The sequence below is a fragment of the Colossoma macropomum genome, unplaced genomic scaffold (assembly GCF_904425465.1).
Source record: "Colossoma macropomum unplaced genomic scaffold, Colossoma_macropomum, whole genome shotgun sequence".
NCBI lineage: Eukaryota > Metazoa > Chordata > Actinopteri > Characiformes > Serrasalmidae > Colossoma > Colossoma macropomum.
In genome coordinates, this window is record NW_023494792.1 from 32,047,697 (window position 1) to 32,061,679 (window position 13,983).

A 13,983-nucleotide genomic window follows, 5' to 3' on the forward strand; every position below is an offset into this window, starting at 1 on the left:
GCATGTATTACAGCAGCATTGCTCCATTTTAAAAGAGTCCGGGTGTTAAACTGACCTGCCTGCAGTCCAGACCTGTCACCACTGAAAACATTCGGCACATTATGAAATAAAAACTAAGACAAAGGAGACCCTGAACTGTTAAGCAGCTGAAATCCTATGTTGAGCAAGCACAGGAAAACATATTACTTTTAAAACTACAGCAGTGTCTCCTCAGTTCCCAAACGCTTACAGAGTGTTGTGAAAAGAAGAGGTGATGAAACACATAGTAAACAGGCCCCTGTCTCAACTTTTTTGGAACGTGTTGTTGGCATCAAATTCAAAATAGGCATATATTTTTCAAACAATAAAATTTCTCAGCTTCAACATTTGATATGTTGTCTTTGAACTATTTTCAATGAAATATAGGGTTTAAATGATTTGCAAATCATTGAATTTTGTTTTTATTTACATTTTGCACAGCATCCCAACTTTTTTGAAGATGGGGTCATAGTCAAAAAAGCCATTAAGTACAAGTTACTCATTTTTCAATGTCAGGAAAACAGTGGAAAACATATTTATCAGAAAATTACACAGAAGCATCAAGTAAACATGACACCTATTGTTTCTTCAGCATTCTGAGTGTCCACACTTTAGCTTTATTGCAGCTTCCATTCTTTTGGGCAGAGTGTTTTAAAGAAGTCTGCAGGGGCATTTCTCCACACCTCCCAAGTTCAGTCTTAGAAGTTGGTTGCATTTTCTGCTACTCACCATCCAAGTTATCCCAATTTAGACTCATCAGTCCATAAAACCTCACTCCACATCAGTTTCAGTGTTCTAGTGCAAATGTTCTGTTTTGTTTATTTTCTTTTCTCAGTAACGACATCTTGACAGCTACACAACCTTTCAGAAAAAAAAGAATAGTATTTCATGGCTGTTTTGACTGCAAATGAAATCAAAGTGGGATGGTTTTCGACACAGTACATGCATGTTAAGCTTTGTTCAGTGGGCCCACTAGTGACCCTACTGCCTGTCAGCCAGCTGCTATGAAAGAAGCCCTTCACACATCACTTCACGTCTGTGTATGTCGCTGTGTGTTTGTGTGCTTGTGTGCACATTTTTCGTGTGTGTGTGTGTGTGTGCGTGCGTGCATGCATGTGTGTATGCAGCTGTTGTCAGGCCATCTTTGAGTTAAAAGAGGAAAGAAGAAAAAAAAAGGCTTGCGAGGGTAGGAAATCCCCTGCAGTAGGCCAACATCCCAGACTACATTGATTATGCTGCAGCAGCAACAACAGCGCCGAGCCCAGAGAAAAACATCCAAATAAATGATCAGGACTGAGCTCTGCAGCTTGACCTCGACATCTGCAAGCGCAAACATGCAGAGAAAATGGAGCGTGCAAACATACGAGTGCAATAGGAGGTCGCGTTCTCTAGTGCATTGGCACAGGCAACGATGTAGTGAAAAAAAAGGTTATATAAAAATAAGAGCACATACGTTTGTATGCAAATGTTTCAACACCCTGGTCAAAGCACTTAAATATGCCCTTTTTTTGCACATTTTAGTGCACAATTTCTATTCTAATTTCTATTTCCAGTTTAACATATTGGACATTTTTGAAGCTGCTTTTGCACAGGCCACATTTTCTGCTTTATTTTTTTCCTCAATTAAAGTTAAACTCAGTAATTTTGCATTAAAACGTGCAGGCATGGGTTCCCTGTAGGGGATGCGTACTTACTGTCCTTTAGAAAATCAGGGAGTTTGACCGGGGGTGCACAAACTTTTGCACACAGCAGTCATTAAAAATATGCACAAGAAATTTTGCTCTGTGCTAAAACATGAGAAGAGAAACATGGAGCATGCACACATTTAGGTGCAATAGATGGTTCCACAGCACTGTAGACACAGTTAATGACACGAGAACAAAGGTGATGCAAAATTAACAAATGAAATATGCACATATTCATTTTTAGGCTCAGCAATAATGGGTGGGTGTGCAAACTCTCTGGGTGCACAGCACAGTAACTGTCCTGATAACAGACTGAGTAAAAGCACAAACACACACACAGACACACACATATCAACATTTATATTAAATAATGTGCATTTTATCAGTGCATTTATTTGATTTTCATGGAAGGAGTGAATGCCTTTCTTTACTTGATCCGCCAAAGGAATATTTGCACTAGGAATGCAAAAGGTTTACTGTATGCAATTGTTGTAAACTTGTATATCTGTTGCACAATATTGAAAGCTGTTATGTTCTTCAAGCTGGTTGATGCATTAAACCAAGTTGCCAACCATAGATTTAATGGGCAAATGGGCTTTTTCCAATATCAAACTAAGTTATATGGTGCACCAGTTCAGACTCTTATTAAACTTTTCTGTTGTGTGGTAACACTTAAGTAGGCCGCCTCTTGGCCACATACCAGGTCCCCCCTTTAGAGCTGAAAATATCAGGGCCTTTCTCTATGTGGGAATTCCCCCTCGTGTTAAAAAACACAGCTAACGCTTCCCCCAGTGCCACCAGTTTCCTTAAAAAACGCCTCACGGACACAAGCGTCATGTGTAGGTGAGTGTGCAAATGCTATGTCTGTGTGTGAATCTGTATATGAATGTGTCTGTAACATGTGCTTTCAGATACACTTTGATGTTGCTTCACTTTATCTTTTGTAGCTCTGCCTTTGTGCATGTTTACTGCAGTTTGCTTGGCTCAAAAGCAGCATAAAATATCCTGCGTTTCACTGCTGCTGTGGAAAAGCCTTGTGTTAAACTGAAGACGGTTGTTGTGCACTGTTTTTCTGAATCCTCCGTTCAGTCACAGTATTTCATTCCGATCTGCAGGACTGTTGAATAGAAAGGTTTCTATTTAAATGCACTGGACAAGCTTAATGTCCATCTACTGCTCTATCTATTTCTAATCTACCACAGGGCTTTAATTGCTGGGGTTTATTTCTGTCTCTAAGCGTTCACTACCACTGCTTTACCGACACCAAGCATGCCTCTGCATAGACTAAGTGCTTTTATACCACAGCTGTTTGCAGTGTTTGCTGTTCTACTTTTACTGTCACACTGATGTTGAGTGTAATGTATAGCTAGCTGAAGTGAGAGAGCCTCTTTTTCAGCCTAAATACAGTCAAAATATACTGGTTGATGAACTAAAAGGGGAGATTTCACTGATTTTTTCCAACTTTCTGCTTAATTCAGTGGTCGGGATAGAAGTCGTTTAAAAGAGTTTGGTGTTAAATGGTGCACTGTAGAGACTCTTTAGAGTGATGGTGATAGGAACCAGGCGTGACCGTATCTACAACACAAATATATTCATTTTATTTACTATACAAAACCACCAGTAAACCTGCACGAGTCTACAGATATGTAAAATGGTGTGATGTAAGATACGAAATGGTTAAGGAACCCTGTTTTCTTTACAGTGGTGGTGATAGGAACCAGGAGTCGCTCAAATATAGCCATTTTCTAAGCGTAGTCAACCTCCTGATTTGTTTTATAAAGTTAATAATGGCAAATGATGGGAAATGTCAAAAAGATGTGTTTTTTTAAAGGGGACTGTTTTGCCTCACTGCGACCTGCATGTACCCCTCTGCCATGAATGCCCTCACAGAAAAGTCACATAAATTTCACATGTGAATGAACACATGTGGTTTTGCACACTTCACATGTTAAAAATGTGTTATCACGCATGAAAAAACACACAACCACACGTGAAAGTGTGTTCATGTGAAAAAATGTGTGATTGCTTGTGAAAACACATTCACATGTGGACAAAAAATATATAATGACTCGTGAAAATGTGTTCATGTGTGAAAAAAATATGTGATTGCTTGTAAAATTGGGTTCACATGTGGATAAAAATATGATTACTTGTAAAAAAAAATGTGTTCACATGTCAAAATGTGTCTTATCACTCGTGAAAATGTGTTAATGTGGAAAAAAGTGTGATTACTTGTGAAAACGTGTTCACAAGAGGAAAATAACATGTATTTACTCGTGAAAACGTGTTCACATGTGGGAAAAAATGTGATTACTTGTGAAAACGTATTCACATGTGGAAAAAACGTGATTACATGGGAAAACGTATTCACACGAAGAAAAAAATGTGCGATTGCTTGTGAAAATGTGTTTACATGTGAAAACACGTGTGATTACTTGTAAACCTGTATTTTTTACTCTTCACATTAAATACATGTGACTTTTCTGTAAGGGTAGATCTTTAAAAATACGTTTTAGGGCAAAACTTTATGTCAAATCTTTTGTAAAGCACTGTCTCAGACAGCAAGCAGGGCAACCATTTCAAGTAAGAACTTTCTGTGAGGGAGCTTTTAGATCTGGACGCCCTGTTCCTATCAGCACCACTGTGAACTCTTTGGTAAATTTATCTAGAACGGAGCATTTCACACCAAACCACTCTGAACCACTTTGTTTACATCTTAACCATTAAATTATGCAGAAATTTAGAAAACAGGGGAAACCCCCCTTTTTATGTAACTATGCCACACATTTCCTTTTAAACAAATAGAGTCATGTCAGCAAGTACGGACTTTGCTACCTCAACACGAAGTGCAATTGCAATTAATGTCAGCATAATTTCAGTTTAGTAGCCAAACATCCCCCCTGGTTCATTTCCTTCAAGTAGAATTCATATCAGTACATCACTACATATGGCTGGATTCTGAATGTTAACCCCAAAACCACAGTCGTTTTCTTATTCCCACAAGATGTCACTATTTATTTCCCCACTTCTCAGAAGTGGGTTTGCCAAGAAAGCATAACCATGATTTTTAATGCACTGTGGCCCATAAGAACGGCATTGAAGACCTTATAAAAGTATATTGAGGTCATTTATATTATTGTGATATTACAGTCAGATGATGTCTACAACTTCAGTCAACATCCTCACGTAGGCCCAGTCGCAGTGTAATTACTTTACTACATTATTGAATTAGATATCAATCGCATTCGATTTCACACTGCGTTCGTATTGTCATGATGAAGGAGGAACATTGTGTTATCATGGACATAGAAATAAAAAATGACACTCAAATAGAAGTATTTTTACCATAAAGGCGCTTTATCATAAGTGTAAGCAGCACAAAACAGCACACTGCAGTAAAAGTAATTGCTATCATTAAAAAAGACTGTGAACAGCACAAAACACCCATGTTCTACATTTTTATTGCATTTTATTTTTCCCTCGAGGGCCACTTATAATATTTGAAATAAAAAACTCTTTATTTCAAAAAAGCAAGAGGAACTTGCTGTTAAACCTGTCTTGATATGGGCCCTTTAATGAAATGGTTTGGCACAAATGTTATTTTATACAATTTGAATTTTGACCCAAATGTACTAAATCAGACAGGACATGTTTAGTGTCAAAGTTTGCTTCTTTCTAATAGAAGTAATACACTACTACAAGTAAAATAGACTTCTATTACTTGTTCTATTACTTCTGTTAGTCTAAAGGCAAAGCTTTGCTCAAACCCCAAGCCTAAATCATCTCACGCTGTGATAGTTTATGTAGTTTCTGACACGGTATGACATACTGCGGTCTATAGAAATGAAAAAAAAACAAAAAACAAAATTTGGGCTTCAAAGTGAATTGTACTGTTTTTAGCTATGTGATAAACTTTTGTCCACTTCTACAGATGGTGTTCGATCACACAGTGTCAGAAACCACTTAAGCAAGTGGTTTAAGGGCCTATTATGTAAAATCTCATTCAACTTGCTTTTTTAAAATAAAAGTTTGAAATAGTATGTAAACATTATTAAGGTTTTAAAATTTCACTCCCCATACAGTCCAAATATGGACACTGAAGTGTAAAAACAGACTGTTTTCAATTCGCTGTTTTTGTGATGTCACACTTTTTCAGGCTACAGCAGTTTAGCCCCCTCCATTCACATCAAAGTTTTAAGGAGTGTTTCAACTCAGACTGCTTTTTGAATGAGGCACAATACAGGACTGCCAGTCAGAACAGAGCTCATTTACATATCGTTGCTGTCAGAACAAAACCTCCTATTTTTCATAATCTGAAAATGCCTGTTGTCCTTTATATTGTGTGTAAATTTCATGAAGAATGGATGAACAGAAGTGGCCCAAAATGACTTGGAAAAAAGTCTGGTTCCATTGACAAAGTATGTTTTTTCCTTCTCCTGTAAAGTTACCATTTTGGAGATTTTTTTACTATAACCGTTAAAAGGAAGTTGGAAAATAGGCGTGATAAAAATGAATTATGAGTATTTTTGGTATATAATGACTCACTCCATGAGTGTTATAAAACAGAGAGAGCACCCATTGTCTAAAACCCAGTTTTCCTTGCTTTTTTTTTTAATAAAAGTTTGAAATAGTGTGTAAACATCATTAAAGTTTTACAGTTTGGCATTCGCTCCCCATACAGCCGGAATATAGACACTAAGCTGCAAGAACAGTCTATTTTGTATCACACCTTTTCAGGCCACAGCAGTTTAGCCCCGCCCATTCACATTGAAGTTATAAGGAGTGTTTCAACTCAGACTCTTTGAATGAAGCACAATACAGGACAGCCAGTCAGAAAAGAGCTGATTTACATATCAGTCTTAAAGTCACAAAAACACGCTGTGTAACTATAATGGATAAAGGGAGGTTGGAAAATACGCATGACAAAATGAATTATGACTATTTTTGGTACATAATGACCAAAGGACCACATGAGTGTCATAAACGAGAGAAAGAAGAAAAGGGGGGGGAGGGGGGGTATACAACCCCATTTCCAAAAAAGTTGGGATACTGTGCAAAATGTAAATAAAAGCAAAATGCAATGATATGCAAATAATTTAAAACCTATATTTTATAGAAAATACAAAGACAAAGACAACATATCAAATGTAGAAACTGAGAAATTTTGTTGTTTTTTGAAAAATATTTGCCTATTTTGAATTTTTGCCAGCAACTTGTTCCAAAAAAAGTTGGGATGGGAGCAGCATAAGGCTGGTAAAGTTGTGTAATGCTACAAGAACACCTGGTAGTTAATTGGCAAAAGGTCAATGACATGATTGGGTATAAAAGAGCCTCCCAGAGAGTCTTTCAGAAGTAAAGATGGGGAAGAGTTCACCACTCTGTGAAAGACTGTGTGGGCAAGTGCAACAATTCAAGAATAACGTTTCTCACTGTAAAATAGCAAAGAACTTTTGCTTTTCATCATCTACAGTACATGATATTAAAAGATTCAGAGAATCTGGAGAAATCTCTGTATGCAAGGGTCAAGGCCACAAACCAGTATTTGCTGGCCGTGATCTTTGGGCCCTCAAGCTGCACTGCATTAAAAACAGATATGATTCTGTAGTGGAAATCACTGCATGGGCTCAGAAACACTTCTGAAAACCATTGTCTATGAACACAGTTCATCACTGCATCAACAAATGCAAGTTAAAACTCTAAAACGCAAAGAAGAAACTGTCCAAAAACAGGATCCAGAAATGCTGCCACCTTCTCTGGGCCCTGAGCTCATTTAAAATGGACAGAGGTGAAGTGGAAAAGTGTCCTGTGGTCCGATGAATCAACATTTGACATTTTTTTGGAAATCATGGACGCTGTGTCCTGTGGGCTAAAGACCAGTCAGCTTGTTATCAGTGCACAGTTCAAAAGCCAGTATTCGTGATGGTATAGGGGGGCATTAGTGCACATGGCATGGGTGACGTGCACATCTGTGAAGGCACCATTAACGCTGAATGATATATACATGTTTTGGCAACATGTGCTGCCATCCAGACAACGTCTTTTTCAGGGAAGGCCTTGATTATTTCAGCAAGACAATGTAAAACGACATTCTGCATGTACTACAACAGCATTGCTCCATATTAAAAAGTCCGGGTGCTAAACTGGCCTGCCTGCAGTCCAGACAAATGAAAACATTCGGCACATTATTAAATAAAAAGTACAACAAAGGAGCCCCCCCGAACTGATGAGCAGCTGAAATCCTATATCAGACAAGAATGGGAAAACATTTCACTTTTAAAACTACAGCAGTGTCTCCTCAGTTCCCAAATGCTTACAGAGTGTTGTTAAAAGAAGAGGTGATGAAACACAGAGGTAAACATCCCCCCGTCCCAACTTTCTTGGAACATGTTGTTGGCATTAAATTCAACATGGGCAAATATTAAAAAAAAAACTATAAAATTTCTCAGTTTCAACATTTGATTTGTTGTCTTTGTAGTATTTTCCTTTAAAAATATGATTTACGTGATTTGCACATCATTGCATCCTGTTTTTATTTACATTCTGCCCAGCGTCCCAACTTTTTTGGAAATGGGGTATATCATGGTTAATACTTTTAGAACACTGCTGTATTCTAGAACATCACTTTATTTTACACACTTCTTTCAAGGGTTCTTTTGTAAAGAAAATGATTCTATATAGAATCATGAGCACAAACGAACCATAATTAGAGGGTTCTTTGTATAATGAAATGGTTCTACAAATTGATGGAGAAGATGCTCCAGATGGTTCTATATAGAACCTTTTTGAAAAGTATACAATATAGCACCAAAAAGGGTTCTGCTATGGTTACAAGCTTGATATTGTACACTCTTGAAAAATAGGGTCCTTCAAGGGTTCTTTAGTAAAGAAAATCGTTCTATATAGAACCATGAGCACTCAACGAACCCTTTGCATGATTAAAGGGTTCTTTGTATCATGAAATAGTTCTTCATTTTAATGGAGAATGTGCTGTAGATGGTTTTATACAAGACCTTTACGAAAAAGTGTTCTATCTAGCACCAAAAAAGGGTTCTGCTATGGTTACAAGCTTGATATTGTACACTCTTGAAAAAGAAGGTTCTTCAAGGGTTCTTTAGTAAAGACAATGGTTCTATATAGAACCATGAGCACTCAAAGAACCCTTTGCATGATTAAAGGGTTCTTTGCATCATGAAATGGCTCTACCAATTGATGGAGAACGTGTTCTAGACGACTCTATATAGAACCTTTTTGAAAAGTATTCTATATAGCACCAAAAGGCTGCTACGGTTACCAGCTTGATGTCGTAATAATAGAAGAACTCTTTTGAAAAAGATTCTATATAGAACCATATGCAGCACTTAAGAACATGATGCAACAAAGGGTTCTTTGGCTGTTCATGGTTCTATATAGTACCATTTTCTTTACTAAAGAACCCTTGAAGAACCATATTTTTTCAGAGTGTAGAACACTGGACAGTTGTATGTATCTTCATAAAGCCTGTACACAACAACCACGAGTGTGTTGTATGTGCTCTATGACTGCATAGCAGCAGGCAGCTGATTGGACGTGAGCCTGTTATGACATCATCTTACCTTATTATGTTATTTTTATCAGTTGTATGATTTTTCCTCCTGTTCCATCTTAGCTAGTTTTTTTTTTGATAAGTAAAAAATCACCCTGCTTTTTTTTTAAATTTATTTGGATCTACAGTTTTGATGGTGAATTTTCTTGTTAGCAAACTTCAGAAAAAAGAAAATGTCATGATACATTTTAACAAGTCTTCAAGTATCTGATTGTATATTTTCGCCATACCATCCACCCTTCTGTAGGCTTACAATTAGCACAATGCTAACTGGCATATGTGAGCTCCCATTTCTTAGCTAGCTAACACCTCCTTTTCCTTAAAAAAAAGAAAAGTGGTAATTTGTAATTTTGAAAAGTGGTAATTTGTCTAATACTGTGCTTAACCACCAGTGGGCCGGCCAGAAAACACTGAGCGAAACGCCAGTGGACCGCCAGCTTTGCCATCAGTGGGCCAACAGTGGTCCACTATCCTCTTGCTATCTGGCAATGCTAATTTATACAACCTGAACTTCATCTTAAACGTTGCAGACAAGACATGTTTGGTCTCTAAAGCTTGCTTCTTTCTAACAGAAGTAATACAACTATTACAAGTATATAAGTATGCAACACAAGAGCTCCCATTTCTTAGCTCGCTGACTTTGTAGAACCAGTGCTAAAGCTAAAACAGTGCACTTCAGACGCCAAGCACGGCTGTGGTTGGGTGGAAAGCGTGTTTGATTTTTCACTGAACTTTTACTTTTAGCACGAGAATAAAGTTAGCAGTTCAAACAGCTCTTCAGGTTCACCAACTGGTGCATCCCAGTTTCAGAGTGATGGTGACTGTTAGTCTGTTTGGCCTCTTTTCGTCCACTTTTTTCAATGATTGCTGGTCTATTCTACAGTAAAAAGCTGATTATGCTTGTACAAAGTAAACTGAGCAGTGAAAGTACAGTCTGCAACTAAAAAGGCTGAACAGTAAGTAATAACTGAATTGTAATATGTAACTGAGTTTTCCTTTCCTCACAGATTTAACTAACTTGAAGAACTACAAGTAAAATCATCAGCAGAAAACCTTCAATATGATCTTTAAGCTTCCTCTTTGCTCAGAATTGAGAGAAATCAGTGTTTCAATATGATGTCCAAAACACTATATTGACTGCAGACTGTTATTATTAATAACTGCTGCTAACTACGTTCCCTGAGAGCCATGTTTCAAAAGCTAATGCAGCCAGGCTGTTACAACTAAGTTATGTGGCAACTATTTCCAATACATTTGGAAGACAAAAGTCATTGAAACTGTGTATGTTAGTCTGCAGATACAGATTCAGACCGTCCTTAAAAATGTTAGATTAATACATTTCACAGAGTTAATATTTGGCCTGTGGCCTGAGTCATGTAATTGTGAATGGTCCTAATCTTCCTTTGGCTCATTCTTTTAACTGTGGTTTTATTCTAAAACAGTGTGACCATCATCCTGATCTGATATGACTATTAGGAACTCTCTAACAGTTTATTCTCATGATGTACACATTTACGTCACTTCAGAAATTTCTTGGGAGCAAAGCTTCTGGTGTTAGCCAATGCTGACAGCCTCATAGCTTAGATGTTACTTCATCCCTCTTATCTGTTTCATTGAGTCGTACATTTCTCAAGAGATCTGAACATCCCACTGTCTAAGTAATGAAACTTTCGACTGACTGGTAAACGAAACGAAAGAAGGGCTTTCTGTTTTCCATGCAGGCCTAGGCAAAAGTTATTTATGTCAATACTTGGAAACAAGAAGAATGAAAGTTTTAAAATCAGTGTGTTATAACATTAATGGATACCACTGTAAAATAAGCCTACCCTTATTAAGGGATTGTAAATGCTTTAAAATGAGTGTTTTAACGGTTATTAGTTATGTCATAAACACTTTCAAGATTATTAATAAGCAGTTATAACATGTTAATAAAAAGTGAGCCATTATATGTGATGAATATGAACGTGTGATGAAGCCGACATGTTTAATCTGAGTATAAACGAATGTGGGTTCACTATTAGGTAAACAACATCTCACTGTTGCTCTTTTTGTTTATGTGTTGTAACTGCTTATAACTGATTTTAAGGTGTTTATGACCAGTTATAACCATTGATGAACTAACTTTATACAGTTCATAAACGCTTTATGTGGCTAGTCTTATTCTGATATGATATGCATCAAAATAACATTATTTTGATCAATTATGTCACAATAAACATTTCTGGGCTTCTTGTGGATATTTTGAGTGCTTAAATGACGCTGATAGACTGCATGTTTCATTACAAAGAGGGCACAATTAGTCCTGTTTAACCACATTTACTGTAGCGCAGTATGAGATAGGGTCAAAAATGATATAATCTGTTCCAACTTATCAAACCTCAGAAAAGCAACATACAGAAAAAACAACATACTGTGATGTGTATTATGCATCTTGAAAATTTCTTTGAATGTGGTGATGTTATGTTTTTGCCATATCACCCACCGCTACTACTATTACAGCTGTCATTATAACGATTGTTATCACCTGGCCAATCCACCGCATGACACCAGCTCATCCGACCGTTCTTCTGAAATAAAGGGTATTAATTTCATCAGTTTTTTTTTTATTTCTGCGTAATTCCACTGCTGAGGTGTACACAAAGTCATTCAGAGTGGTTTGGTGTGAAATGGTTCATTGCTGAGAAACTTACAGACTCAGATTTCTACACAGTGGTGGTGATAGGAACCAGACGTCACAATGTCTACAACACTAATATAGTTATTGTGTTTACTATCCAAAATAGCTTTTATTATGTAATATTTTTGATGATAAAATAGACCAAAATCTGAAAAAAAGCTTTATTTGGGTATTATTTTGCCTCCTATCTATAATGTGTGCATTTTAAAAGTATGTATTAGGCCAAAACCTTATCACACAAGTTTTATAAAACAATATCTCAGCCCATTATTGAGTTAAAGTGGCTGTTTTAAAGCAGGAAAATCACTAAAATGAGCAGAGGGTTGAGAAACCCTGCGTTAAGTTTGGTGACTGCTGAGTTGGGCCCGTCTGTCGCTTTAAAACATCATAAAGAGCTGGAAAACTGAGGTTCGCCATTGGGCCGCCATTGTGCCGACGCTATCTCACCATTGGTCCACTCACATGGCAATCAAAGCTTGTGGCCTGCTGGCCCAGCCCACCGCATCTCCTCATTGGCTCGCTGGACCGCCCACCGTAGCTCCTCATTGGCCCGCCGCGCTGTCAGTCACGGCTGTTTACATCAGCGTTGTTAGGTGGAATTTCCCCGGTTACGCCGCGTTTCTGCCGATAGGATCGGAGCGGGGCTCATCTCATCGCGGCGTCTGCTGCTTCCGACACACGGCGACAGCAGGTCAGAAAAAACAACCAAAAACAGCCATTTTCACAGCTTCTGCGTGTCTGAACGTCCCGACCGTCGCGTCTGTGAACCGAAACGGCGGTTATGAGGCGCCGCCGCGGCGCTTTAATAACTTAGCTAGCCTAGCCTCGTTAGCGTAAACAGAGCACCTGCCGTTAGCTTGATGCTAATCTACTGTTTACTCTAACGCTGCGGGGGGAAATGGGGCTCGTCTTTTTTGTCTACCTGCTTTGTTTTCCTTTGGGCTCTTCATGGAGGAGACACCGGTGAAACTAACCCTGGTTTAGCTGTAGAAATGTGGCATCGTCGGGTCTGCTGTCAAATAACAGGACGAGGCTGAAGTTGGGCTTCGTATTCGCCAGCGTCTTGTTCGAATTTCCCCGTTCCACCTTAAATGGTGCAGCAGTTACAGGCACCAGACTGTAACTGCTGCGCCATTTAAGGTGGAACGGGGAAATTGAAGCAAGAAAACTGATTTAAGCCTCGTGATAATAGGCTAGCCTGATGGCCGGCTGGCCGGCTGGCCGGCTCTGTGTCTCCGCTACAGGGCAGTTTAGGTGCAGTAGAACAGAATAATAATCAGGTTATCGTTATCAGGCTCTTTGTCTTGGTTATCTGATCCTCAGTAGCTAAATTAGACTCTTCATCATCACGGAAAGGAAAGTGAAACGCTTTAAGTCGGTAGGCTTTCTCTTTAGACCTCAATGTGGTGCCTTGAAAGCGGCACGACTGTACAAATTCACGTTCTTTAGCCTGACTGTCTGTCTTCAGTGGGAGTGGGAGTGGGAGCTGAGAGAACAGACATCATGAACAACGGAGGGGGGTGTATGTGTGGTTTTGAAGTCCACGTTTTGAATGACGAAGGCTTATGATGAATACCGTCATCATCGTGTATCCACCTTTGCAGTTGTGTGTGTGTGGGGGTATTGTCTAGAAAAATAATAAGGTGCACTTTTAACAAAGATGGTTCTTTAAGGGTTCTTTAGTAAAGGCAGTGGTTCTGTTTAGAATCTGAGATCTGTATAGAACCGTTTCAGGCCTAAATGGTTCTTCAGATTGATGGAGAATGTGTGGTATAGGATTCTTTACAGGGCCTTTTTGAAAATTGTTCTAAGTAGCACAAAAGAAGACTACTTCTATTGTTTACAGTGTCATGCTTGTAACAACAGAAGAAATTTTTTTGGTGCTATAGAGAACCATTTTCAAAAAGGTTCTATAACGAGCCATATACAGCACATTATTCTCTCAATCTGAAGAGCGATTGCACCATGCAGAGAACCGTTCCCTTTTCTAGAGAACCCTTGAAGAACTGTCTTTTTAAAGA

General features: G+C 38.3%; 1 protein-coding gene across 5 annotated transcripts in view; it reads left to right on the forward strand.

Moving 5' to 3' along the window:
* tnip1 (TNFAIP3 interacting protein 1) overlaps positions 1–13,983 on the forward strand; it is a 52,191-nt gene that overhangs the window by 6,057 nt on the left and 32,151 nt on the right. The window contains exon 1 of one of the 5 annotated variants that reach the window (XM_036576896.1): positions 2,425–2,546. The exons of 2 other annotated variants lie outside the window; for them this stretch is intronic. The gene's annotated coding sequence lies outside the window, so the exon portion shown is untranslated. Of the gene's footprint in view, positions 1–2,424; positions 2,547–12,543; positions 12,654–13,983 lie in introns of those variants that run through there. 2 more of the 5 variants (XM_036576895.1, XM_036576899.1) reach the window with 2 other exon arrangements.